At 40.0% G+C, this 26,350-nt stretch overlaps 1 long non-coding RNA gene across 3 annotated transcripts in view; it reads right to left on the reverse strand.

Moving 5' to 3' along the window:
* LOC125486176 overlaps positions 1-26,350 on the reverse strand; it is a 238,423-nt gene that overhangs the window by 110,673 nt on the left and 101,400 nt on the right. The window contains exons 1-2 of one of the 3 annotated variants that reach the window (XR_007264862.1): positions 23,354-23,569; positions 20,665-20,841 (exon numbers count right to left, since the gene is read on the reverse strand). The exons of 1 other annotated variant lie outside the window; for it this stretch is intronic. This is a non-coding gene — a long non-coding RNA (uncharacterized LOC125486176). Of the gene's footprint in view, positions 1-20,664; positions 20,842-23,353; positions 23,570-26,350 lie in introns of those variants that run through there. One more of the 3 variants, XR_007264863.1, reaches the window with a different exon arrangement.

The raw sequence follows: 26,350 nt of genomic DNA on the forward strand, positions 1-26,350 counted from the left end.
TTCCTAGCCTCTGACCTGCTCTTGTAGCCACTGTGTTTATGTGTTGAGTCCACTTGAATTTCTGGTCAATAGTTACTCCCAGAATGTTGATAGTGCGGGATTCAGTGATGTAAAGATTGGTGGTGGCTACATTGTCTCTTATAGGCGATAGTCATAGCCTGGCACTTATGAGGCACGAATGTTACTTGCCACTTGTCAGCCCAAATCTGGATATTGTCCAGGTCTTGTTGAACCCGGACTGCTTCAGTATCTAAGGAATTGCGAATGGTGTTGAACACGGCACAATGAATCATCAGCAAACATCCCCACTTCTGACCACATGATGAAGGGAAGGTCATTGATGAAGCAGCCCAAGATGTTTGGCTCAGAACATTACTCTGAGGAACTCCTGCAGAAACGTCCTGTAAATGAGATGACTGACCTCCGATAACCATGACCATCTTCCTCTGTACCAGGTATGACTCCAATCTGCTGTTTGCCCCCCGACATCCATTGATTTGAGTTTTGTTATGGCTCGTTGATGCCACATTCAGTTGAAAGCTGCCTTGATGTCAAAGCCTGTCAGTCCCACCTCACCTCTGGAGTTCAGCTCTTTTGTCCATAATTGCACCAATGCTGTAGCAAGGTCAGGAGCTGAGTGGGGGTAAAAATTGTTTCAGAGATAGTAGGAACTGCAGATGCTGGAGAATCTGAGATAACAAGGTGAACACAGCAGGCCAAGCAGCATCAGAGGAGCAGGAAAGCTGACGTTTCAGGCCCAGACGCGAAACTGAAGAAGTTTCTGAAGAAGGGTCTAGGCCCGAAATGTCAGCTTTCCTGCTCCTCTGATGCTGCTTAGCCTGCTGTGTTCATCCAGCTTTACACCTTGTTATGTCAGGAGCTGAGTGGCCTTGGCAGTACCCAAACTGGACATCACCGAGCAGGTTATTACTGAGCAAGTGCTGCTTGACAGTACTGTTAATGATGCCTTCTATCACTTTACTGATGATTGAGAGTAGGCTGATAGGGTGGTAATTGGCCGGGTTGGAATTGCCCTGCTTTTTGTGTACAGGACATACCTGAGCAATTTTCCACATTGTCGGGTAGATGCCAGTGTTGCAACTGTACAGGAAGAGCTTGGTTAGGAGACTGGCAAGTTCTGGAGCTCAGGTCTTCAGCACTAATGCTGAATATTGTCAGGGCCCACAGCATTTGCAGTATCCAGTGTCTCCAATCATTTATTAATATCACACAGAGTGAATCAAATTGGCTGAAGGCTGGTATCTGGGAATGCTGGAGACCACTGGAGAGATTAAGATGAATCATCCACTTGGCACTTCTGGCTGAATGTTGCTGCAAATGCTGAGGATGGGGATATTGTGCAGCCTCCTCCATCAGTGGGTTGTTTAATCATCCAGCATCATTCGGAACTGGAAGTGGCGGAACTGCAGAACTTAGATCTAAACCTTTGCTTGTGGGATCACTTAGCTCTGTCTCAGGTGCAGACATCTGACCTCTTCCACAATAACACTCAACACTGGAGCCCCCATGGATGCATTTGAGCCTCGTACTGTACCCCATGTACACCCAAGACTGTGTTGCCAAATTCTGAACAAACGCCATCTACAGGTTTGCAAATGCACCACTGTGGTAGGACGGATATCAAACAACGATGAGTCAGAACAGAAAGGAGATAGAGGGCTTGGTGACGTGCTGCAATGACAACAACCTCTTTCTCAATGTCAGGAAAACTAAAGAACTGATCATTGACTTCAGAAAGAAAAGGACAAGAACATGGCCCCACCTACGTCAATGGAGCGGAAGACAATAACCGACAACCTGTCCTAGATTTCCCACGAGAATGCGATGGTCGAGAATGCGATGGTCAAGAAGGCACAACAATGCCTCTTCTTCCTCAGGCGGCTCAGGAAATTTGGCATGTCGACAAGGACGCTCACCAACTTTTACAGATGCACCATTGAAAACATGCTGTCTAGGTGCATAACAGCCTGGGGTGGCAACTGCTCTGCCAAGGACCATAAGAAACTACGGAAGGTGGTGTGCATAGCCCAGACCACCAGGGATACCAACCTCCCATCCACGGACTCCATTTACATATCTCTTTGCCGCAGAAAGGCTGCCATCATCATCAAAGGGCCATGCACACTCTAGTAATGCTCTCCTACAATCTCTTCTGTCAGGCAGAAGATACAGAAGCTTGAACACATGGACCAGTAGGTTCAAGAACAGCTTTTTCCCTGCCATTATTAGACTGATGAATGGACTCTCTAACTTCAAAGAATGCTGATCTTGTTAATGTTGATTTAGCCTAGCGCACATCCTGTGCGGTGTATACTGTATGCCTTACTCTCTCCAATTTTTTTTATTTCAACCTATGATCTGTATTTCCTTGCCTACTATGATCTGCCAGTATTGCTCGCAAACAAAGCTTTTCACTGTACTTATGTACACGTGACAATAAATCAAATCAAGTTACTTGCTGATTATGCTGCTTGGCATGCAAGTAGTCCTGTTGTTTGGTAGCTTCACCATTTTGACACCTTATTTTTAGGTATGCCTGGTGCTGCTCCTGGCATGCCCTCCTGCACTCTCCATTGAACCAGGGTTGATCCCTGACTTGATGGTAGTAGTTAAGTGGGGGAAATTTCTAGGCCATGAGATTGCAGATTGTCCTGGAATACAACTCTGCTGCTATTGATGGCCTACAGCACCTCATGAAAGCCCAGTCTTGAGTTCTGTGTGAAAGACTACTTCCTGATCTCACTTCTAAATGGCACAGTTTCAATTTTAAGATTATACCCTTAGTTCTGGATTCCACCACCGAAATAAATAGAATCCCTGTGACTATGTTGTCGATTCCCTCAATTAGATAACCCCTCAACAAAATAACGATGAGACAATAAACAGGTTTATCCCATCTGTCCTTAAGGCACATAAGTAATAGATTGAAGAAAATATCAATTAGTTTCATGCTTTGTAATTTTTGGTGCAAAAATAACGCCATTGTCTGAGAGTTTCAACAGATAATTAGCAGTAGTATTCTTTAAATTTATCCATCATTGCTTCATTATTTTTATTCAGCTTTTCAACTTTTGGTTTATCCGACACTTGGCATATTTCTCTTTGAAGTGTATCCGCATTAATTCAGATTTCACCTCTGAAATTCCCACAGGTACTCAACATCTCAACATACAATCCTTTGATTCCCTCTGAATAATTATGGTGCCATATTTTTCTCTTTTTTTTCAACTCACGCACATAGGGAATAAAAGTCTGCTGCTCCTGAATTTTGAAATTTTTGTTCATTAATCATGTGTGTTAAAAAAAAAAGCAAGTTTTTCTAATGTTTAAAACTCAAACTGATTTATTGGGACAAAAAGATGCCCCAACTGAATAGCAGAGTTTAATTTACTCTGCTGTTTCCTACATTTTAACTAACATTATGTCGCTTGAAACCTTCCTTTCTCAAACATATCCTTCTTATTCAAAAAGGGCAACATCGCCTCCAGTAATCTTAACAGAAAATATCTCCTTGATTCACCACCTTCTCCTGTCACCTTTCTACTTTCATCTTAAACTTTAATTTTTAACCTACGGGAACATTGCATGTCATCCTATAAAGTCAGTAGATTTTATCATTGTGTAAAATGAACATTGTTAATTATATTTTTCTTAAAGTATTTATTTGGACATAAAAAAACTGATTTCTATCATACAGAATCCTCTTTGAGCACTCATTATTTGAGTTTAAAAGGGTAATTGACCCCCAGCAGTGAAGAAGAGAATACCAGCTGAGCCACTCAAGTATGGTAAAACCTGCCTGCTGCCATATTTCCAGGACCACCCTTCCTTTGTTAGACCTTTGTCACACAGGGCATGCTTGTCACAAACATTATCATACTATACAAGAACAAAGGCAATAAAGGGGATTGCATCAACTTCAGCAGCATCCCATTCTTCTGTGACATTGCAAGGACTTTTGCCAGAGACATTCTAATGATGTTCCATCAACCAATCAACAGAATATACTCAGAGGCGCAATGTGGCTTCAGAGCAAACAGACATACCCTAAACTCAATCTTCTCCCTGAGTTCAGCTCCTCAAGAAGTACAGAAAGCAGCATTCACCACTCTAGCTTGCCCTTGTGGATCTTTCTACCAGATACTACAGAAAATTGTCTGTCCTCCCAACTTCACTGTCTCGTACAGTCCTTCCATGAAAACATGCACGGCATCATTCAGTTTGACAGTTCTACATCTAACAATTGAGAGATCAAAAATGGGTTAGAACAGGTTGGTCTTAGCCCCTGTGCTGTCTAGTAATCTTCTTTCCCTGTCTTCCAAAACTATGCTTTTCCTGACCATATGGAAGATGTTTATTTGCACACACAGAATCAGATGGAAAATTCCTCAATTTATCAATCTGAAAGCCAAGACAAAGGTGCATCATGACCAGATCAGAGAGCTTGTATCTGTTGATGATGTTGTACCAGTTCCATAGAAAAAGAACAACTCCAAAGGTTCATGTATTGACTGAACCACGCCCATGTTATGTACTCATCAATAGGAAACCATTAAATTCTCCCACGGAGATTTAAATTCTCCCTTCTCTATTTCCTTTGCTGGCATATGGAATGAGTATCCTTAAATTGTCAACATGCACAATGCAATTTTCAATTCATTATGGTGAAGGACGGAGATACGGATATTATAATATCAAACATGAAAAACAATCAAGTTATAGCTAAACTGATTGAATTTCCAAGCTGTATTCACAAGGCAAATCAGGATAAAACAAAGCAAACCATTTTGTTCTGTGTATCATCCTGATGAGGCCTCTGTTAGAATGCTATGTCCAGCATCTTTTCCTTACATGGTGGGACATATTGAGACATTAGAAATGGAGTAAAGGAGAACCAGACAACTAATCTTGAGTTCAAAATACCTCACTTATGCAATCAGTTTGAATATTTACATTTAGTGGAAGCATAGACTTAGCAAATCAACGGGACACCCATGGGATCGCCTATCTCCGGACTCAAGCAGAAGCAGTGATGCAAAGACTGGAAAGGACTGCCCTTCCGCAAATCCAACCTAAACTATGGATACGCTACGTAGACGACACCTTTGTCATCATTAAACAGACCAAATTAGAAGAGACACACAAACTCATAAACAACACCCTCACCAGAATAAAATTCACCAGAGAGGAGGAGAAGAACAAACAACTCTCATTCCTGGACGTCATGGTAGAGCGCAAGACAAATGGGTAACTGCAAACGAAAGTACACCGTAAAGCCACACACACAGACCAGGTATTGAACTTCAATAGTAACCATCCCAGCACACACAAACGAAGCTGCATGCAAACACTATTCAAAAGGGCAACAACACACTGCAGCAACATGGAACTACACCCAAGAGGCGGAGGAATACCTCTTCCAAGTGTTCAAGGATAATGGATATCCAAAGAACTGGGTCAGGAGATGCCTACAGGAACAGCATCAGAAAGATTCTTCACGCCCCGACACACTCTTCACACTACCCTACATCAGGAACACGTCAGAACTCACCACAAGACTTCTACAACCGCTGGGCATCAGAGTGGCACACAAATCCACATCAACCCTACGACAAGTGCTCACCCAAACTAAAGACCCACTCTCCACCATGGACAGGACCAATGTCAACTACAAGATCCCCTGCAGAGACTGCGAGAAACACTACATCGGGCAAACAGGAAGGAAACTAACAACAAGAGTACATGAACACCAACTGGCTACAAAAAGACACGATCAATACTCACTCATCTCAATCCGCATGGACAAGGAGAACCACGACTTCGACTGGGATAACACCGAGATCCTGGGACAGGCTAGGCAGAGGCAAGCACGAGAATTCCTAGAAGCATGGCACTCCACGAAGCAGGCTATTAATAAACACATTGAACTCGACCCCATATACATTCCATTACGAAGGAAACCCAGAAGTGAGGCAATCCATTGCAACGGACCCCAGAGTTTAAAAACCAGGCGGGAAAACACACCGACGCTTCATCAGAGGCTGCACTGAGGATGTTACCCAGCATCGTAACGAAACGTCTGCGGAACAAAACAGCTCGGGGAGCCAACCAACCTCAACACCCACAACCCGAGCTACGGATCTACTCCAAAACCTTATTTAGAATTTTAACAGTACACCTAATTTAGGTCATAATTCACAATGAGATATTAAAACAATGGTGTTAAAAAGCATTAAAAATAACAGATAAACAATTTCTGTCAGATATTATTGTTGGAACCACATCCAAATGTATGAAAAATGGAAAATCTTCATCATTCCTGGTTTGAAGGGATTTACCATATGATTTTTTCTTTGGAATACAAAAGGTCAAAAGCCAGGTGATTTAGGAGAAAAAAAGTTTTAAAGGCAGGATGAGAATGTTCAACAGTCTAGAAGTGCTGGAGAAACAGACTGGGCATTGGAGGGGCTCACGATGAAGATTGCCTAGGCACAGCATCTGTACTTTTGGTTTCAAATTCGCCACAAAGTTGGCATTTGTTCATTTGTGGAGAGATTTGCACAGGAGCAATGCAATTCTTTCTGCCTCTTGCTCGCTTTCTCTCTCCTTCTCAGTGAGAATAATATAATCCCTGAAGAAAGCCAATTGATGAAATCTCTCAGTGTAGTATCTCCTGAAAAGGAGAGAAAGCTCCAAGAATGAATCTTTCTGGTCTCATCATAAAGTCTAAACACTGATCTGTTATTGTAAGACCTATGTCTAACTGACCTGCTACACAAACGGAGGGTCTTTCCTCACTTGGCAGCTGACAGCAACATTATCTCATCAACAAGAAATCAAGGAACTGAGAAAGTCACTTTATTCTACCATTTTAGTTTCGACTCTTGATCAACAGTGTGTTTCCCTATTTTTCCACTCATAATTGCTCTCTGGAACTGTCATTTTGTCCTCTCTATGTATGAAAGTCTGTATGTTTGGGATTAATATGGATATACTTTGTGTTACATAGTTGCTCAGATGGACTCCTGTCTAAAGCATAAGCTTGTCATTAATAAATAAAGTTCTTTTCCAGCTGACTGAAGAAACCTGACTGGTGAAAGTCTCTTTCATTTTAGTGAACAATAATACTGAAAAACTAATTGACCATTCTGGCAATGAAATAAGACACTTCCACCCGCAGTATGGCTCGTTGAGTAGCGGGGCTTGATTTCCAGCAGACACCTTCCATCAGAGATGTAATATTATCATAAATATGCAACACTTACCATCAGGTTTGTAATTGTGTATTTGCATTTTATCATTTACAATCACAAACACTGTATAACTATTGGTTTTTAAAAAGACTTGACCAAAGGGAATCAATAAGAGTTGAATGATAAGTTACTGCTAAGAATTGAGTTCTGCTGGATTAAATTTCTTTTACCTCTAATTCCTTCATCTCCATTGGCAAGATATTTTAGTTCCTCATTATTTGAAGCGAGGGTGAGTAAACTCTCTTTGAAAAGATCAACTTTACAAAAAATTCACACAACAAATAACACAAAATATATTTCACAGGTTTGCTTGGGCACTCATCAGACATGGTTAGATATTGGAGTCATGCGTTGAGCATATCTAATCTATCCTGAGTAACCAAACATGAAAAGGCCTGAAATAATAACAACAAATGATCAGGTCTGTCAGTAGTTTATATTAACAGACACTTGAAAGCCAGCTCTGGATGATACTTGTTACAAAAAGTGAAACTATGCTACATTCCCCAGAATTGTTTTTCTCCTTTATTCCCACTTTCCTCTCTTCATGCTATATACAGCGTGAACATTCAAAAAACTGCTTTATTTATAAACTGAAATAAATGCATAACTTTTGGATTTGTTTTACAGAGGAGAAAAAAAATCTCAGTGAAACTGGCACCACCGTATGCATTCCTCATAGAAAATGAAGGGTTATATGTGAGGTCTGGGTAGTTGTACAGGTTAGGAAACCCTCCTGTTAAGGCAAGCACAAGCTATTCAGTGTCCCAGCCCCACTGCTAACTTACAGCAGTATATGGCAAAAGGCACTGCACTTAACAAGAAGCTCATTGGCTGTGAAGGACTTTGGAACATCCAGAGGGGATGAGAAATGCTACATAAACGAGTTGTTTTCATTTCTTTGCATTAGAAACGGTGATCCACCTGCTAACAGATGTGGCATTGAACCTATACCGTGCAGTAGCATAACAGAAACACCAATGAATAACAAAGATCAGTGAAGTGGTTAAAGGTGAAAGTAAAGAATGCTTTCTAACAGTTGCACAGAACCATGGGCTATATTATGGAGTTCTAATCAATCAGTTCCAGCCCAAATCCTTGCACTCCTGCAGGCCTAACTCCTTCTCACCACCCTCTTTCAATCCAGGAGTTCTTCTTCCAGTATACTTAGATGCCCATTTCTCAAAACATACATCAAAACTGATCCCAACACCAAGAAAATCTGATAACAGCATAATAGTTACGGTTTTCAATTTCTTTCAAGGTACAGAGTTGTTCTTGTGAAGAAACATTTACACCATGGACACAGTTCAACATGTCTCATTGATGCTCCTCCATTAGATGTCAGAAAGCAGCTGAAAGCATATAGGTTTCATAGCCTCATCTAAATAAAAATTACAGATTCAGTACCTAATCTACACTGCATTTCCTGGCACAGGTCTGTGTGAAACACTCTGGTTTTGACCTAATTATTTTTTTACCATGTTATCTTCCCATCATGTTGTCTGGTTATCCAACTCATCTCACACAGTTGCTGCTATCACATAATCATCAATATTTTGACAAGAATTTCTATGATCATAACTGAACAGCTGTGATATTTTAAAAAATGTATTCATGCATAGAATGCGAGCATCAAGGCTGGCATTTATTGCCCATTTCTAATGGTCTTGAGGTGGTAATAGTGAGCTGCTGCCTACAACCTGAAGTTCCTAAGTTAGAACTATATTGCCTTTTCTTCATTGTCACTCTATCAAAATCTTAGAATTCCTGACCTTATTGCACTGTGGGCATACACAAGGACTGCAGCTGCTCACCATCAATTTCTCATTTAGGGATAGGCAGTGAATGCTAATGTCAATACAGATACTTATGTCCCATGAATGAAAAAATAACTGGCCTCCAACATCCACACCATCTTCCTTTGTGTTTACACTTGCCTGCCAGTGGACAGTTTAACCCGATCTCCGTTAATTTTGATTTTATTGGGGATCCTTAGTACCACACAACAAAAATGTACCCTTGAAATCAAGGTCAGTTACTTTCACTGGAATTCAGCCCTTTTATCTATGTTTAAACCAAGGCTGTAATCAGAACAGGAGCCAAGTAGTCCAGACACAACCAATGTGATACCAGCAAATCATTGGTAAAGTGATGGTTCTGAAGAAAGGTCACAGAACTCAAAATGTTAACTCTGTTTTCTCTCCACAGGTGCTGCTCGACCTGCTGCGTTCCTCCAGCAATTTTTGTTGGTCTTTCAGATCTCCATCATCTGCATTTTTTCTTCTTTTATTGTAATGGTAAAGTATCCCTAATGATATGACTTGCTTATCATGGCAAATACACTTATAGACTGGCAATTGGATGGATCAGATTTGTCTTGCTCTTTGTGGACAGGAAGCACGTGCACAATTTTCCACCTTGTAGCTATCTTTAAAAAGCTTGGTTAGAGGCATGCTTAAATTTGGAGCACAAATGTCACAGCCAGGATGTTGCTAGATCCAAATCCATTGCAGCTTCCAGTATATTCAGCCATTTCTTGATATCATGTCAATATCAATATCATATCAATCAATTGGCTTCTTTGATGTTTGTGGCCTCAGGAGGACAGCAAGATTGATAATCCACTTGGTCCTTCTATCTACGGATGGTCGCGAAAGTTTCAGCCTCATGTTTTGCAATCTCATGTCAGGTTCAGCCAGCACTGAGGACAGAGATGTTCTTCAAGTCCCTATCCTTAGTTGTTCGGTTGTCCAAAACCATTTACAACTCGATGCTTCAAAATCTTCTATTTTTGACACCAAACCCAGTCACGGAAATCTCTAACTTGGAGCCTAAATTCATGGAGGACTATTTCACCACTAATTGTTCAACAGGACGGAACCTTTGGCCTTCCATTCAACTTGGGTTCCTAACACAGTCCAGATTTGGAAAAACTTCATCTATATGAAAAATACAGATGCTCACACTCTTTGCAGCACCTCTCAATTAGCTGCTAAATGTCAGACTCACATTTTGACACTATTAGGGTAAGCAACCTGAAATGTAAACTAATCTTGCAATGTTTAGTTCAACAGAAACTAATAAGTACATATTTCAAACGTACCATTAGGTATCCATCACACGGGTCAAAATTTTGCTTAGATGTTGCAACTACAGAACTAGGAATGATGGCATCATGACTAAAGAATCAGGTGAAAAAAATTACCACTCTTCTGTTATAATTTCTCATCATGGGATAACAATGGAACTGAGCTCTGCTCTAAATTACCTCACATTGACCCAAAGTACAGCCTATTCAAGCGCCAAGGCTCAGGAATTTCCAATCCTGGGTGTTCTAACACAGTATCTTGTTTGCTGAACACTTATTTGATTATTTGACAAAGTTGAAGTCTCATGTTTTGCAATCTCATGCTGGGTTCAGCCAGCACTGAGGACAGAGATGTTCTCCAATTTCATATCCTTAATTGTTGGTTGTCCATGATCATTTACAACTTAATGCTTCAATAGCTCCTATTTTTGACACCAAACATAGTCATGGAGATCTAGAAGCTTTCATTCATGAATTAGCCATTACTGTCTACAACTAACTTAATATGCAAGATGCAAACTAATAAGAATTGTGACTAAAGATGATTTACTGATCAAATTTAGAATTTTCTCAAGTCAAGAGAAAAATACCTATTCAATGATCCCGATACATTAATTTGAAATGAAAGCAAAACTACAACAATTCAATAACATAGCACGAGAGTGTGGAAGCAATGTCCTAAATTTCTTCCCTACATTACATCAGTGACCATACTTTAGAAGTACTTGGCTAGACGGTGCTTTGGGCCATTCTAAGATCACAAAAGATTTCATATAAATTACAGTGCTTTTTTCTAAAATGTGTATATTTCAATATCAGGATAGACAGAAAAATTGCTTGTTTTCTTAAAGAAGGCTTTTTAATAAGTTGAGGGAGAGGAGTGACAAGTAATGTTGATGCTCGAGATAGAACTTTGTTTTATTGTTTTGCAGCAAATGTTAGTGCTAACTGTTCTTGAGAAATGTCAGATCAGATCCCATGGTCAAATGTCAGAATTTTAATGTCAGGTTCAAGGACTTAATGCTACACAATCTGTCAGCTCCCCTTTACTAAATTGGCAGACCAGCTCATCCACACATCCTGGACACTTTTTATAGCATCTCATTGAAATATTAATTTTTCACTTGGCATGGCATACGGATAAAACTCAAAGCTGCTCCCAGGTTAGATATAAAATCTGTCAAGTAGCATGAAAGAATTGCAGTTATAAAGCATCTTTCATAGCCTTTGATGCCCCAAAGGTTTTTACTGCCAATTAAGACATTTTTAAAAGTTGATCACTGTTGAAGGAAACAAAGAAGCCAGTTTGAGTAAATTTTCAGACAAGATCATGAAAATATGTAATCCAAAACTGTTTTGTGAATTCTAACACTTGAATCCATCATAAGGGTATTCAATATGACAGTAGCCAGAGCTGGAGTTTAAAAACAGTTTTCATTTCATGATACAAATTTCAATGTTCAAATGTCTAAAGCTAATCATATTATACGAAAATGGTTGGAGCAGTGGGTAGACTGTCTTAGACTTGAATTGAAATCAAGTCCAGATAGATGAGAAGAGTGAAAGATGAAAGAGGAGGATTATTAAATATTAAATAAAATTGGCCATGTCTACCGGCACCCAGCAGCATGCACAGTGGAAGGGATTAAATGTCAAACATGTTTAAAAAAGGTGATTAAAAGCTAGCAAACACACAAAATGAAAATAATTGAATGAAAGTACTTTTTGTTATAAATAAAAATGTGTCAAGCAATGTAGTTTTTTTTTGTTAATTTAAGTATAATGAAGGGACTGACCTCTTTGAAGGTGTGTAAATAACCAGGGCTAGCTGAGCTGTATCCTAGGCTATTAAAAGAGAAACAAAGGAAATATTGGATGATCTGAGGATCATTTTCCAATCCTCACTGCATACAGGAAGGTACCAAAGGCTAAAAAGACTACAAAGATTGTACCATTATGCAAAAGGATGTGAGGGATAGGCCAATCAGTAAGACTTTGATGATGGGAAAATTACCAGAATCAATCCCAAGAGACATGATTAAGTATCATTTAGAAACACATGGATTAATCAAGCATAGTTAGCACAGTTTTGTGAAGGGAAGGTCATGTCTTAAGTTAATTGAATTTTTTGAGGAAGTAACAATAAGGATTAATGAAAGGAGTGCAGTGGATGTTGTCTACATGAATTTTAACAAGACATTTAATAAGGTCCCACACAGCAGACTGGCCAGAAAAATTAAAGCCTATCAGATACAGGTGAAAGATGCATGTTGAATCCAAAACTGGCCCAGAGACAGAAAACACAAGGTAATGGTCCACAAATAATTTTCTAAATGGTAAGCGATTTCCAAGAATATTTCACAGGGCTTCCTTACAAATTGTGGTATATAGCAAATGATTTAGACTTAAATGTGAGAGACATGATTGGGAAATTTGCAAGTGACACAAAATTGTCTGGCTCATTGATAGCTAAGATCACTGGTGACTGTAGTATGATATAAAGAGATAGGTTGAGTGGGCAGAAATGTGACAAATGGAATTCAATCTGGAGAAAAACAAGGTTAGATATTTGGGAAGAGCAAACAAAAAACATAGAATCTTGAGGATTTGTTTTTCTTCTAAGTAACTAGGATCTCAAATTTTTTTCCCCTTTAAACAAAGGTTATTGGTCTCTAGCCAGAGTGTAACACATATTTTTAATCAGAGATTGTAACCTACAGTTTAACTTCTGGTGTTAGAATTACTAATGATTTGTTTTATCATGTATATGGGGTCTAACCAGCTTTAATCTCCCAAATACCGCTGTTGTCCAAGGTGCTTTCCTGAAAACTCTATCTGCAGCATTGGAGAAACACACACTTTCTTAGACTCTGTTAGAGTTTTTGCCTCCTTCCAGATTGCTCTAAATGATCATGCGATAATGAGATGATCACATCATCATCATTGTACATTCTAATGCCTCTACAAATACAAAATGAAAAGAATTGCATCACACTTAATTTAAACATCAAATTCAAGCAGTATCACACAAAATGGTTTCATTACCTGTCCAGATCTAGAGTACTGTGAGCAGTTTTGGTCCTTTTATTTAAAGAAAGTTATTACTTGTATTTCATTGGAGGCCGTTCGGAGAAGGTAGATTAGAACAATCCCTGGTATGGAGGGATTGTCTTAAGAGCAAAGACTAACGGGTTGGGACTCTATTCATTGAATTTAGAAGAATGAAAGGTGATCTCACTGAAACAGACGGGATTCTTAAGGGGCTTGGCAGGGTAAATGCTGAGACGATATTTCCCCTCATGGATCGAGTCTAGGACTGAGGAACAGTTGCAGAAGAAAGTGCCTCAATTTCAGACTAAGAGGAGGAATTTTTCTCTCCCAGACGGTTGAGACACTTTGAAACTCCTTGCTTCAGTCGGCTGTGGGGCCAGAGATCTTGTTCATTTTTAAGGCTGAGATAGATAGATTCATGATCAGTAAGGGAAGGGTTACAAAAAAAAAGGCAGGAAAATGGATGCGAGGAATGTCAGATCAGCCATGATCTTATTGAATGATGAGCAGGCTCAAGGAGTTGAATAGCCTTTTTCTGTTCCTATTTCTTATGGTCTTATTAACAATAGATATCTTGCTCATTCTACTCCAGGAGCTCCTCACATCTCAGAGACGTCACAGCCCAATGAACAAGGGAATCCAATGGCTCTCATTCCTAACGGCAACAAATTCACTCTGTAAGAATATTCATTTATTCAAAAACATTTGGAGTTTACTGCACAATTTCTTTTTAAAAGGTGTGCAAGCTGTGCAGCAAATTGAATTCTCTGTTGCCACCCACACGATTTTACAAGTTTTATGAGGATCTCCTTATACTTGCAACTCTGACAAATCACATTTATATTAACATAAAATGAAAGAAATGGTTACACATAATACATTAGAGAGAAAAGTAATTGAAATCTGCAAGAGCTTGCCTGTGAGTACACAATGCTGTTTCCTACAAAAGCAAAATGCCAGCAATGCAATATTGTTACTAGTTTAACCAGGCAACACACAACTTTACTTACAATAACTTAGAAATAAAGTTAGAGTATATTGTATCTTCCAAAGTTGAAACATTATGAACATCAATGCGTAAAAACCTGTGGGTCAAGATATACTGCGCCATTAGTTACATTTACTGATACTCCTGTGTCTCTGTAGTCTTTTACTCTATAACTGTATACAAATTCTTTCAACAACATTGATAGGCATCATAACAAAATACAAAAATAAATGTGTAGAATAAAGCAATAAAGCCCTTCAAAGTTGTCATTGGCAAATACACTGTGGGCTGAGGCTTATAGATAAGAAGGATTCAAGTTCAATTAGTCTGTCTTGGGGGTAGCAGGAGCCAGAATACTGAAATTCGTCTCATTTTCCTCAACTATAAAAGGTCACAGAAAAGCCAAAGTTGCTGTTCTTGGTAGTGTAATGGTCATATTCACTGAGACCTCCAGCAAATAAAAAGGCCCTTTGGCCCATTGAGGCTGCGCCAGTCAAAACAACAATCTAACTATTCCAATCCTGATTTCAGGCACTTAGCACTTAGCCTTGAATGTCTTGGCATCACAAATGCACATCCAGATACTTCTTAAATGTTATGAAGTTTTCTGTTCTACCACCCTTACAGGTAGTAAGTTCCAGATTCCCACCACCTTCTATGTGAAATGATTTCTCCTCAACATCACCTGTAAACCTTCTACCCCTTATTTTAAATCTATGCCCCTGGTCACTGAGCCCTCCATCAAGGGGAAAACTTTCTTTGTGTCTACCCTATCTATACCCCTTATACATCTAAATCATGTCCCTTCTCAATCTTCTCTCCTCTAAGGAAAACAAACTCAGTCGGTCCAATCTTTCTTCATAACGGAAACTCACCAGCCCAGCAACATTCTGCTAAATCTCCTCTTCACAATCTCATGGTACTATTACATCCCTCTGAAAATTTGGAATCCAGAACAGCAGACAATACTCTAGCTCTGGCCTAACTAACATTTAAACAGTTCCAGCATTACTTCCCTGCTCTTAAACTCTATGCCTTGGCTATTAAAGACAAGTCATAAAATCACAGAATCCCTACAGTGTGGAAGCAGACCACTCAGCCCATCGAGTTCACACCTCCAAAGAGAATCCTAACCAATCCCACACCCTTATCTTATCCCCTTAATCTCACATTTCCCATGGTTAATTCACCTACTTGAACATCCCTGGACATTATGGGCAATTTAGCATGGTCAATCCACCTAATCTGCACATCTCTGGTAAATCATACGTCTTCTTAACCACTTTATCCACCTGTCCTGATGCATTGAGGGACTGGTGTGCACACACATCAAGGCCCCTCTAACCCTCAGTGCTTCCCGGGGTCCAAACATTCATCATATATTTCCTCACCTTCTTTGCCCTGCCCAAGTGCATCACATTTATCCAGACTGAATTCCATTTGCCACTGATCAGCCCATCCATATCCGCCTGCAGCCTCAAGCTATCCTCCTCACTATTTACCACCCCACAAATTTTCGTATCATCTGTGAACTTGGTCACCAACCCTCAAGTCTAAATCATTCATAAACAGCAAGGACCCCAACACCGATTACTTTTGGGACCCCAATGGACACAGGTTTCCAGTTGGAAAAACACCCCTCAAACATCACCCTCTGCTTCCTGCCACTCTGCAAATTTCCTTGGTTCCCATGGGCTCCTATCTTTGCTATCAGTCTCCTCTGTGGACCTATCCAAAGCTTTACTGAAGTCCAAGCAGACTACTTCAAATGCACTGTGCTCATCTGGTCACCTCTTCAAAAAATTAAATCAAATTAGTCATGACCTCCCCTTAAAACCAAGCTGACTGTTCTAGATTTATCTGTGCCCCTTCAAAAGCAAATTAATTCTGTCCCTCAGAATTGCTTCCAATAGTTTCCCCACCCCAGAGATTAGGCTGACGAGCCTATAATTTCCTGGTTTATCCCTTGCTCCCTTCTTGAATAACAGTACCACATTGGCTGTTCTCCAGTACTCCAGCACTGCTCCTGTGGCTAGACAGGAATTGAATATTTCTGCGAGTGCCCCTATTATTTCCTCCCTTTCCTCACTCAACAATCTGGGATACATTTCATCCAGCCTTGGATACTTACCTACTTTTAAGCCTGCCAGATTACTCAGAGTCTCCTTTCTATCTATACTAACTTCTTTAAGTATACCACAGTCCTTCTCCCTGATTTCTATATCCATATTGTTACTTTCAAGAATGAACACTGACCAAAGTACTAATTTAGGACTCAACCTACATCCTCTGGCTCCATGCACTAATTACCACTATGGTCCTTAATTGGCCCTATTATTTCCTTCGTTTATTCTTTTACCCTTAGTGTACCTGCTAAGGGCACTAGTTGGATAATCCAGAAGGCCAGGTCAAACCTGTGGGGTCATGGGTTCAAATCTGATCACAGCAGCTAGTGGAATTTAAATTCAATTAATAAATCAGGATTTCAAAGGTAAACTAATGAAAACCATAAAACCACTGCCAATTTTTGTAAAAACCCATCTGCTTCACTAATGACCTTTAGGAAAGGAAGTCTGCCATCCTTATTTGAAAAGTCTACATGTGGTTCCAGGCCCACAGCAATGTGGTTGACTGTTAACTACCCCTGAAATGGCCTAGCAAGCCACTCAGTTGTGCCAGACCTCTACAATGTCTGAAAGAAATGAAACCAGAAGGACCACACAGCATCAACCTAGGCAAACTCAGTCCTGTTGACCCTGCAAAGTCCTTCTCACCAAAACCTAGGGATCTATGCCAAAATTGGAGTGCTGAACAGAGGAAAATATGGTGCAAGCAAATTAGAACGTTACATTTGTGACACTTTATTTTCTTGGAAGTGACGGTTCTGCCATTGCTTCCACCAAAATCAGTCAGCACGTAATCATCATAGCTCTATCTCCATTAAGAACAATGGCACACAAAATTCTAATGAATTAATGCCACTTTTTATGCCACTGCCACATAAGATCCTTAGATAAACATGCTACTAGCCTGACAGCACTGTGATTTATTTCTTCTAAATATGGTTAAATGAACCAGTCTTCAATGCTTACATGATTATAATTCAACTAGCAAATCACTGTGCTGCTGAGAATGATCAGCTTCAGCTACACTGATATTTGAAGCACCATACCTGAAGCTAGAAACAAAGAGTCAGCACACCCATGGAATCTATGCAAAGGCCACACAGGACACAGTGGTCTAAATGGAAGCTCACCAAAATTAGAACCAAATTTCTTATCCACGAAAGACAGCACAGCAAATGAGAGTACCATTGTGGACAAGTGCCACATTTCAATTTTGCATCAAACTCTATGCCCTCTGTTTAAGTAGGCATGCATTTCTTAATAATAGTCAAATATCCAGAAATACAATGGCCCTGCTACACCAGCTTCTGCACCACACGCCCTGCAGTACATTAGAATCAAACAGTGATACAGCCCAGAAGGAACCCACTTGACTCATCATGGTTGGGCTGGCTTGAACTCAGGGAGGCAATGGCCTAGTGGTACTATCGCTGGATTGTTAATTCAGAGACCCAGCACACATTCTGGGGACCCGGGTTCAAATCCCGCCACGACAGATGGTGGAATTTGAAGCCAATAAAATATCTGGAATTAGGAATCTAAAGATGGTCATGAATCCATTGTCGATTGTTGGGAAAAACCCATCTGGTTCACTAATGTCCGTTAGGGATGAAACTGCCATCCTTACCTGGTCTGGCCTACACGTGACTCCAGATCCACAGAAATGTGGTTGACTCTCAACTGCCCTCTGGGCAATTAGGGATGGGCAACAAATGCTGCCTCACTAGCGACGCCCTCATCCCATTAATGAATTAAAAAAAACTATCCAACTAGTCTCAAACCACCACACTTTCTCCATAACCCTGCAACTTCTTTAACTACTAACCCAATATTTTTCAATTGCGATTTTTTTTTTGCAGAAGGGCTGTCTCTAAAAATTGACCTACCATTGACATAAAGCTGACTGGCCATGTCAGCTGTATTTGCCATGTTTATCCTAAACAGGAGGTGTAATCTTTATAATCTTCCATTATCTGGTATCGCACCAACATCTAAGGAAAAGTATAGGATTGTGACCAGGTTCTCAACAAATTAAGACTGTTCTTCTCTCAACCTAGAAAGTCCTTTTGGATAGGGGAATGTTTTAAATGTTTTAATCATTTAAGCATCTGGTCTTTATTTTTAACCAGTCTAACTTCACAACTGCCTCATCCCTGTACTATAGTGAATATAGCTGTACAGTACAGTGCCTCAGTCAATTCTGCTGCCACAATTCCCTTTCACTATTTTCACGTTTATGAAAAATAAGTTTCCTTTTTCTCCTTTCTGTCTGCCACTCACATTCCCTTTTTATAGATCTCCTCTATACTTCTAATATTCAGCTTTTTTCTTTATTGATTTGTATCTTACATTTATCATAAATATCCTTTGTTGTTCCATTTTAATTGTCATCTAGGTGAAATCTAGCTTTGGACCACTTCCTTTCCTCCTTTGTAAATATGTATTCTGTACCCAGACAATCATCTCTTTAAAGGTTTCCCACTGTTTAATTACTGCTGCATCTACTAATTTTTGATTTCAATTTACCTGGACAAGATTTCTTTTAAATTCTACCATCAAGTATTTTTGTGCTCAATTGTTCCTTTTCTCAACTATTCTAAAACTCCCCTATTGAAACGCATTCCACTTGCCCCACATAATCCCACGAAACTGGATCCAGCATCGCTTCCATTCTCATGGCTGGAAACACACCTATTAAAAAAGTTCTCTTGTACATATGTCAAGAATTCTCTTCTCTCTTTGTACCTTTACATTGTCACTATCTCATTAAACATTAGGCTAATTGAAGTCTTTGATTAACATTACTCTGTCATTCTTGCATTCTTCCAAAATTTGGCTAAATGTTTGTTCACCTTTTTCCTGCCACCATATACACCCATTAATGTAATAGCTCATCTTTTGTATATTAATTCTAACCAAATAGATTCTGTGTGATCCCTTGGCTATTATTCCTCTCCATTATGATAATAGGTTATTTAACCAATTACGTGACCATTCATCCTTTTATCCTTCCCCACTTTTCCTGAATAGTTTGTAGACAGAAACATTAAATTCCCAATTCTTCTCTTTTTAAAGATTGGTCTTTATCATTGGCATCTACATCATAGTCCTGTTGAGCTATTTATGTCTGAATCTTACCAATTTATTTACTGTTCTGTACATTTATGTATGTCCACTTCAGAACAGATCTTAGACTCCTTCCCATTTATGATCTTTTATTTGATTTAGCCCTAGATTTTGCTAGCCTTCTGTGAACCTTGATTTTCCACTACAATGGTTCACCCTGGCAACCACCCCTCATCAAATCAACTTAAACCATTCTACGACTCAAAACCTATGGTATTCACCACCAATCTCACCGCTGCAAGAGAATATGTGAGAAAATACATTTGAGGGGACGTTAGGTAAGTAAATGAAGGAGTAGGGAATAGAAGGACATTTTGATTGAATTAGATGAAGCAGGGTAGAAGGAGGCTTGTGTAAACCATACATTCGGGCCACAATCAGTTAGATCCAATGACCAGTTTCTGCAAAAGCGGGAGGTACAACAGAACTAAGGAGTATGAAAAAAAGAAGTCATTGCAATCTCATCGATATTTATTTGCAAAGCACCAGAGCTTAATTATTGTTGTAGTTTTCTATAAAATAATACAATTAAATTCAATTTTCATGAGACGTGACATATCTTATCAATGTGCATAATTTTAAAAGTATGTGGTGTAAAACAAACTTCCCTAATAAATCTCAGGCATCCTTAAATTTTGTTTTATCTTAGTGGATTTTATTGGGTTTTTTAACAATGCACAATGAGATAGGGTGGTCAATCAACATCTCGTTATTCATTTTACAATCTGTTTATTCAACTACATTACTACAAAAAAATCCCTGAGTGTATTTGAGTTCTTTTAAATTTTGTGCAGCTAAATTAGTATTGATCTGTTAAAAATAATTTCTGGGCAACACTTCACCTATTCAGTATAAACCACATGCTTACTTTGTCAATCAAAATAAACAAACAGCCACACTGTAGGGCTCAGTAACTCTGTGGGTCAGATCATAGAATTCATAGAGCATACAACATAGCCATGCAGCATCACGTTTGCATTGGTTCTTTGGAAGAGTTGTTAAACTCACCCCACTTCTCTGCATTTACCCAATATTCGGGAGCTGAGCTAACCTTTGACCCAAACAGAATTGAAGACCGCAGCACGATTTCTTTATTGAACCCCAGAGTAAGAACGAATGGATCTTTCGTAACTTGGTTCCAGTTGCTTGATGCGGAAAATGCTATTTCTCTCCTTCAGTTCCTGTCTGTAATTAGAGTACAATTCTAATAAAAAGTGAGTTTGCACTTTGTTTCTGCTTTATTTACATATTCAAAATTTCAGACTGAACTCAAGCTGCTTGGGAATAGTTACTGGTAAAATACATAGATTAGAACTAAAATTTGTGTTACAGTCGATAAAAAGACTCATACCTTAGGCCAAGTCTATGTTTTTCTACTGAGAATCAATTTTGTTTGAGTTTCATAGTGTTTTATCATCCACAAGTTCTCTTTCCCTATCGTCTTAACATTGCCTCACTAACTACCTACCCCAACTCTCTGCTGGCCCTCACGTCCAATGCTCACCCAATACAACCACTCACCATACCCAGAAGAATTTGCCACCACTGATGTCCCAGAATAATTGATATCCTTGGAATCTGCACCATCAGAAGACTGCTGTGCGCCCAGACAAGCACTGTCAATCCAGAGTTGCCCTGCACGGTTCATTGCATTTGTCCGAGAGGGGGCAGGTAAGAGGAAATTGGTGAGCCCACAAAGGGGTCAAGCACATGGAAGTCCTGGTGAATACAGCGATGCAGAACTGAGATGTACTCTTCCTCCATGGACAGCAGAATGTTCACGCCATGAGCCCCTGCCAGCATAGCCTGAGGTTCCCAACTGGGTCAGTGTCGTCTCAGCCATCTGGTGACATGCCCAGCAGTGAACCAAGAAAGTCATTGACATTCTCCATTTGGCCAGGTTAAGTGCCACCATCTTTTCTCTACTACCTTCACAATCTACCTCTGTTACTGCACCCATCTCCTACCACGGCTCATGCTCTGCCCATCTCATTATTACATGCAATATCTTCCAATTACTTGCTCTCACCAAGCCCAAACTCCAACCCTCCCTCACTTGCTCAGGACATTCCCCCATCAGCACCAACAGCTGTATCAACCACTTTCACCTCACTCAATTCTTCCCCTTCTCTTACTCCAGGAGAAATAATCCTAGGACAGAAAGAGCTCGGATACATGGTGGACTGCTTGACATTCAGTTCTTCACCCTGAGGAGAGGAACCTGACCCTGACCATCCAAGTGGCTGACAGACCACGTCCAAATCTCTGAACTGATATTGGAGGATGCCCTTTACTTACGATATTAAGACCACCTGAGGTAAGGACATCACACTTGACTAAGGCCTGCTGACAACTACAACAAACTTTCTTTGTGTCTGTATTAAAATGGCAAGACAAGACAGAAGCACTGTGAGACTGGTAACTCTGGCTGGGGTAGTGGGGGCAAAGTGCTAAAAGGCAAGACAAAGCAAGGCAAGAATGCTTGAACATGCAGTATGTTCAAGATGAGTAAACGAGCACCTCTGAGATGCAGCCCAATCCAATCTATGATCCAATTCCCCATGAGCAAAGTTATTCCAATGCTACTTGTTGTTGCAAGGATTTAAAGTGCAAAAGCATCCTGTAAATGGATTGAGAAATACCGTGAGGGCCCTGAGACATTGGCTGGCATCAGATGTAAATGTCTACGGATGGGAGGCAAGTGTGACTGGGTGTCCTGAAACATGTCCTAGTAGCTGGAAGTCCAATGTCATGATCTGGATGAGTTACCAAGTCCCCACTCTGACTTACATGTCAGAAATTCTCAGTGTCCAGTTTCCACATGGCAGGTTGTAGGATAGGGGGATGCTTATTAATGTGTAATGATGTGCAGTTAAAGAGGCCAGCAATAAACAATGATCACTGTTAATAGGCAGTTTGCCACTTTCTAGCAAGAATCTCAACTAGACACCAAAAACTTAATTAAAAAATGCAGATAGTTACTCCCAACTTTGAGAAAGGCCTATCTTCACTGGAACGATTCTCCATCATCCACAGCCCTACAAGATTCCACCCATGTTCACACGGGGTGATTTTTATCTCGCTCAGAAACACGACAAGTACTATATTATAAGCGACTCTGAATTGACCTCATCGATTAGGGAGTAAACAACAACGGATTGATTAACAGAGTTGGATTGAAAATTCAGTCACTGATAGGGGAGTGGATACAGAACCATTAATAGCTTTCCAAAGGGTATTGGTAAAACATTGGAAGGAGAAATAATTGCAAGGATGTGGAGAAAGAGTGTAGAAAGTGGGATTAACTCTTGCTGTGTTTTATAGACAAAGTGGCCTCTTCATATCTTGTAATATTCTGTAAGTCTGCATTCCTGGCCAAATCAAACTTGCTCAATTATCTTAGGGTGTAATTTCACATACCAGAAATTAGCTGGAGGATTTTTCTTTTGTTTTCCTCCTCACTAATAAATATTCCTGGCAGCAGAGAGTTGCACAAGGTTGGCAGAATTTAATGCCTAAAGCAGGGGCATAAAAATCAATCCCTATTGCATATGCTTCCAGGTATCTGTGGTGGTTTCTCATTGTCAAGTATTTGGGACCTGTTTGAGGGAGCCAACATCTTAAGAGAGAAGTGTGTCCTGGTAAGTGTTAACTCTCTACCGTTATTTTCAACCAGCCTCCTCCCATCACCACTCACCCATGCTTGAAGCCACGGTGACTCTGGGCCTTGGTGAGTGTAGGACTGTCAGAAGACAGTGCCCCCACATTGGCTTTGCTGGACAATGCAAAGTTGCCAGTCTTCAAATGATCTGAAGATCTTGATGGGCAGGACTTTCATCCCAGGGTCCTCAATCTTGAGAAAGGGTCACCACAGCCCAGTCAGCGAAGTGTCTGTTTGGCACTTAAAGCAGCAGGTCTTCCTGAAAAGCAGTGATGCCAATTCTGCATTAAATATTGCCCACTCCCAAACAGCAAAGAAGAACCTGGTGCCTTTACTCAACTTTTCAAGTGTATCAATGATTTTGATTAATTTCAGCTATGGACTGTTTGTTATACATTTTACTGTCTGGAAGAACTCAGGTTATTGTGAATTAACCTTTTTTAAACCACATAGAAAAGGCATTGCTCAGGCAAGCAGTTACTGTTACTGATAGTAGAAAGTGCTTCGGCTATTTTTCATTAAAGCAAAGTAATATATGTACATGTCCATTTATATTTTATATGCATGTAGCCCACTACTCCAAGCAATGTAAACAGCCAACACTGTAGTAATTTTCATGTCCCCACCCCAACAAACTCAATTATCAACGCTGGTACAGAACAAAATAAAAGCTGCATGTTATTAGACTTTTGAATTATATGCCGAGTTGAAATTACTAATTATGAAATAAAGGAGAATAAGTCTAGAGGAAAACACACTTTCTTCAAAGATAGTAAGGAGACTGTATCATATAATATCTTTCACAATCTTTGATCATCCTGATGTAAATCCAAAGAGGCCAGTATTCTGTCACCAAGTCACCCTTTATTTAGGCATGGAAAGTCCATGACACTGGTCTAGTTCCTTTGAAGCCAGCTCTTGGAGTGAACAGAACCTCTGACATTCCTCTTTTTATCTGTCAGCCAGGGCTCCCTGATTGGACCACATTAACAGCCCCAATCAGGGAACTCATATTCTATGAGGTCCACCTGGCTGACCTCATTACAATCACTACAATCCCAAAGTACTTTACAGCCAATTAAGCACTTTAGAAGTGTAGTCATCATTGCAATATAACAACAACTAAACTTTGCTCAAGATCCCACACACAGGAAAGATACAGATAACAAAATAATCCTTTAGGTTAGTTAGTGATAAATATTGGTCCGGTCACAGAGGTCTCCAGTCCATCTCCAATTAGTTCTATTTTTCGTACATCTGAGACAATAAAAAGCACTTTGGTCTGATATCTCAGTGCAAAGGTGATATCTGCAACAGCACAGCACTCCCCCTGTAGTGTAGTGGAGTGCCAGAATAGATTACGAGACCAAGTCTCTGGAGAGGGACTTGCACTCAAGACCTTCTGACCCAGAAATGAGAGGCAAGTCTGACAAAGCATTGAAAGAGAACCAAATTGGACTTAAAATGTTAACTCTCATTTTCTCTCCATAAATGCTACAAGATCTCCTCAGTTTCTCCAGCATTTTCTGTCTTTATATCTGACAAAGCAATTGCCCATTTGTGTAATACATATATGGTCAAATTTATGTATTTACTAAATAAAGATACATTCCATACAAGGAACAGCACCTGCAGAAAAACAAAAATCTATCAAAGTATCAGGACTTAAAAGTCTTCCCTCAAATAGACACTGCACTGAATAGACACAAACACAAGAAAATAATTACAAAAGGTGATTAAATACCAAACATGATATTAGCTATTAGTACTTCCAGTGAGTACCATACTGGAACACTACTGGTGGGATGGTTTGCATCCTTGGTGTCAATCTGCTCCTTTTTTTCTCTAATTCCACCAGACTTTTTTATTATCTAAATGGCAAGAAACACAAAGTGCTTTAGCAAAGAGGGATCTGGGTGTCCCTATGTATGAATCGTAGAAAACCATTGCATACAATTTTGGTTCCCTTACTTGAGGAGGGATGTAGGTGTATTGGAGTTCAATTCACAGGAGGTTCACTAGATTGATTCCAGAGATGAGGGGTTTGTCTTATGAAGAGGGATTTCACAGTTTGGGCCTATAATCTCTGGAGTTTAGAAGAATCAGAAGAGATCTAATCGAGGTATATAAGATGCTAAAGGGAACCGACAAAGTAGACATAGAAAAGGTGTTTCCTCATGTGGGCAATCTACAATGTAAGGACATAGTTTTAGGATAAGGGGTAACAGATTTACAACAGATGAAGAGAAATTACTTCTCTTAAAAGGTCGTGGACCTGTGGAATTCACAACCCTGAGTGCTAAGGTGTATGTTGGGGCATTTAACAGTAAATTTAAGGAGGAGAAAGACAGATTTTTCATCAGTAATGGATTGAAGGATTATGGAAAGCAGGCAGGAAACTGAAGTTGAGTCCAAGATGAGATCAGCCATGTTTGTATGAAATGGCAGAGCATGCTCGAGGTGCTGAAGTGCCGACTCCCACTCCTAGCTTTTATGCTCCTGAACTCAATGCTTGCTCTTGCTGGTCTTTCATACCTCATTTTCTACTGATTCCTGGTGCTCGCACATCTTCCTGTTTTTGTGCTTTCCTGCACCCTTTCTCTTACCCAACTTTCCTTTTGTTTCTCTTGAAATGCTTTTCATCCCCATTATCTCCTAATTCTGAGGAAAAATATTAATCTCCAAAACAATGGCTGTCTTTTTGGGATTTTTGCATGGACGCTGCACAACCCACTGCATATGCTTCACCATTCATCACGATCACGGCTGATTGACGAACTCAATAGCCTAATCCTGCTTTCTCCCCATAACCTTTGATGCCATTTGCACCAAGTACTATGTCTAGTCGCCTCTTGAACACATTCAATGTTTGACGTCAACTACTTCCTGAAGTAATGAATTCCAAAGGCCCACTACTCTTTGGGTGAAGAAATATCTCCTCACCTCCGTCCTAAAATATCTACTCCGAATCCTCAGACTGTGACCCCTGGTTCTGGACAAACCCACCATTGGGAACATCCTCCCTGCATCTAC

This window comes from Rhincodon typus, chromosome 26 (genome assembly GCF_021869965.1).
Source record: "Rhincodon typus isolate 14 chromosome 26, sRhiTyp1.1, whole genome shotgun sequence".
Lineage (NCBI taxonomy): Eukaryota > Metazoa > Chordata > Chondrichthyes > Orectolobiformes > Rhincodontidae > Rhincodon > Rhincodon typus.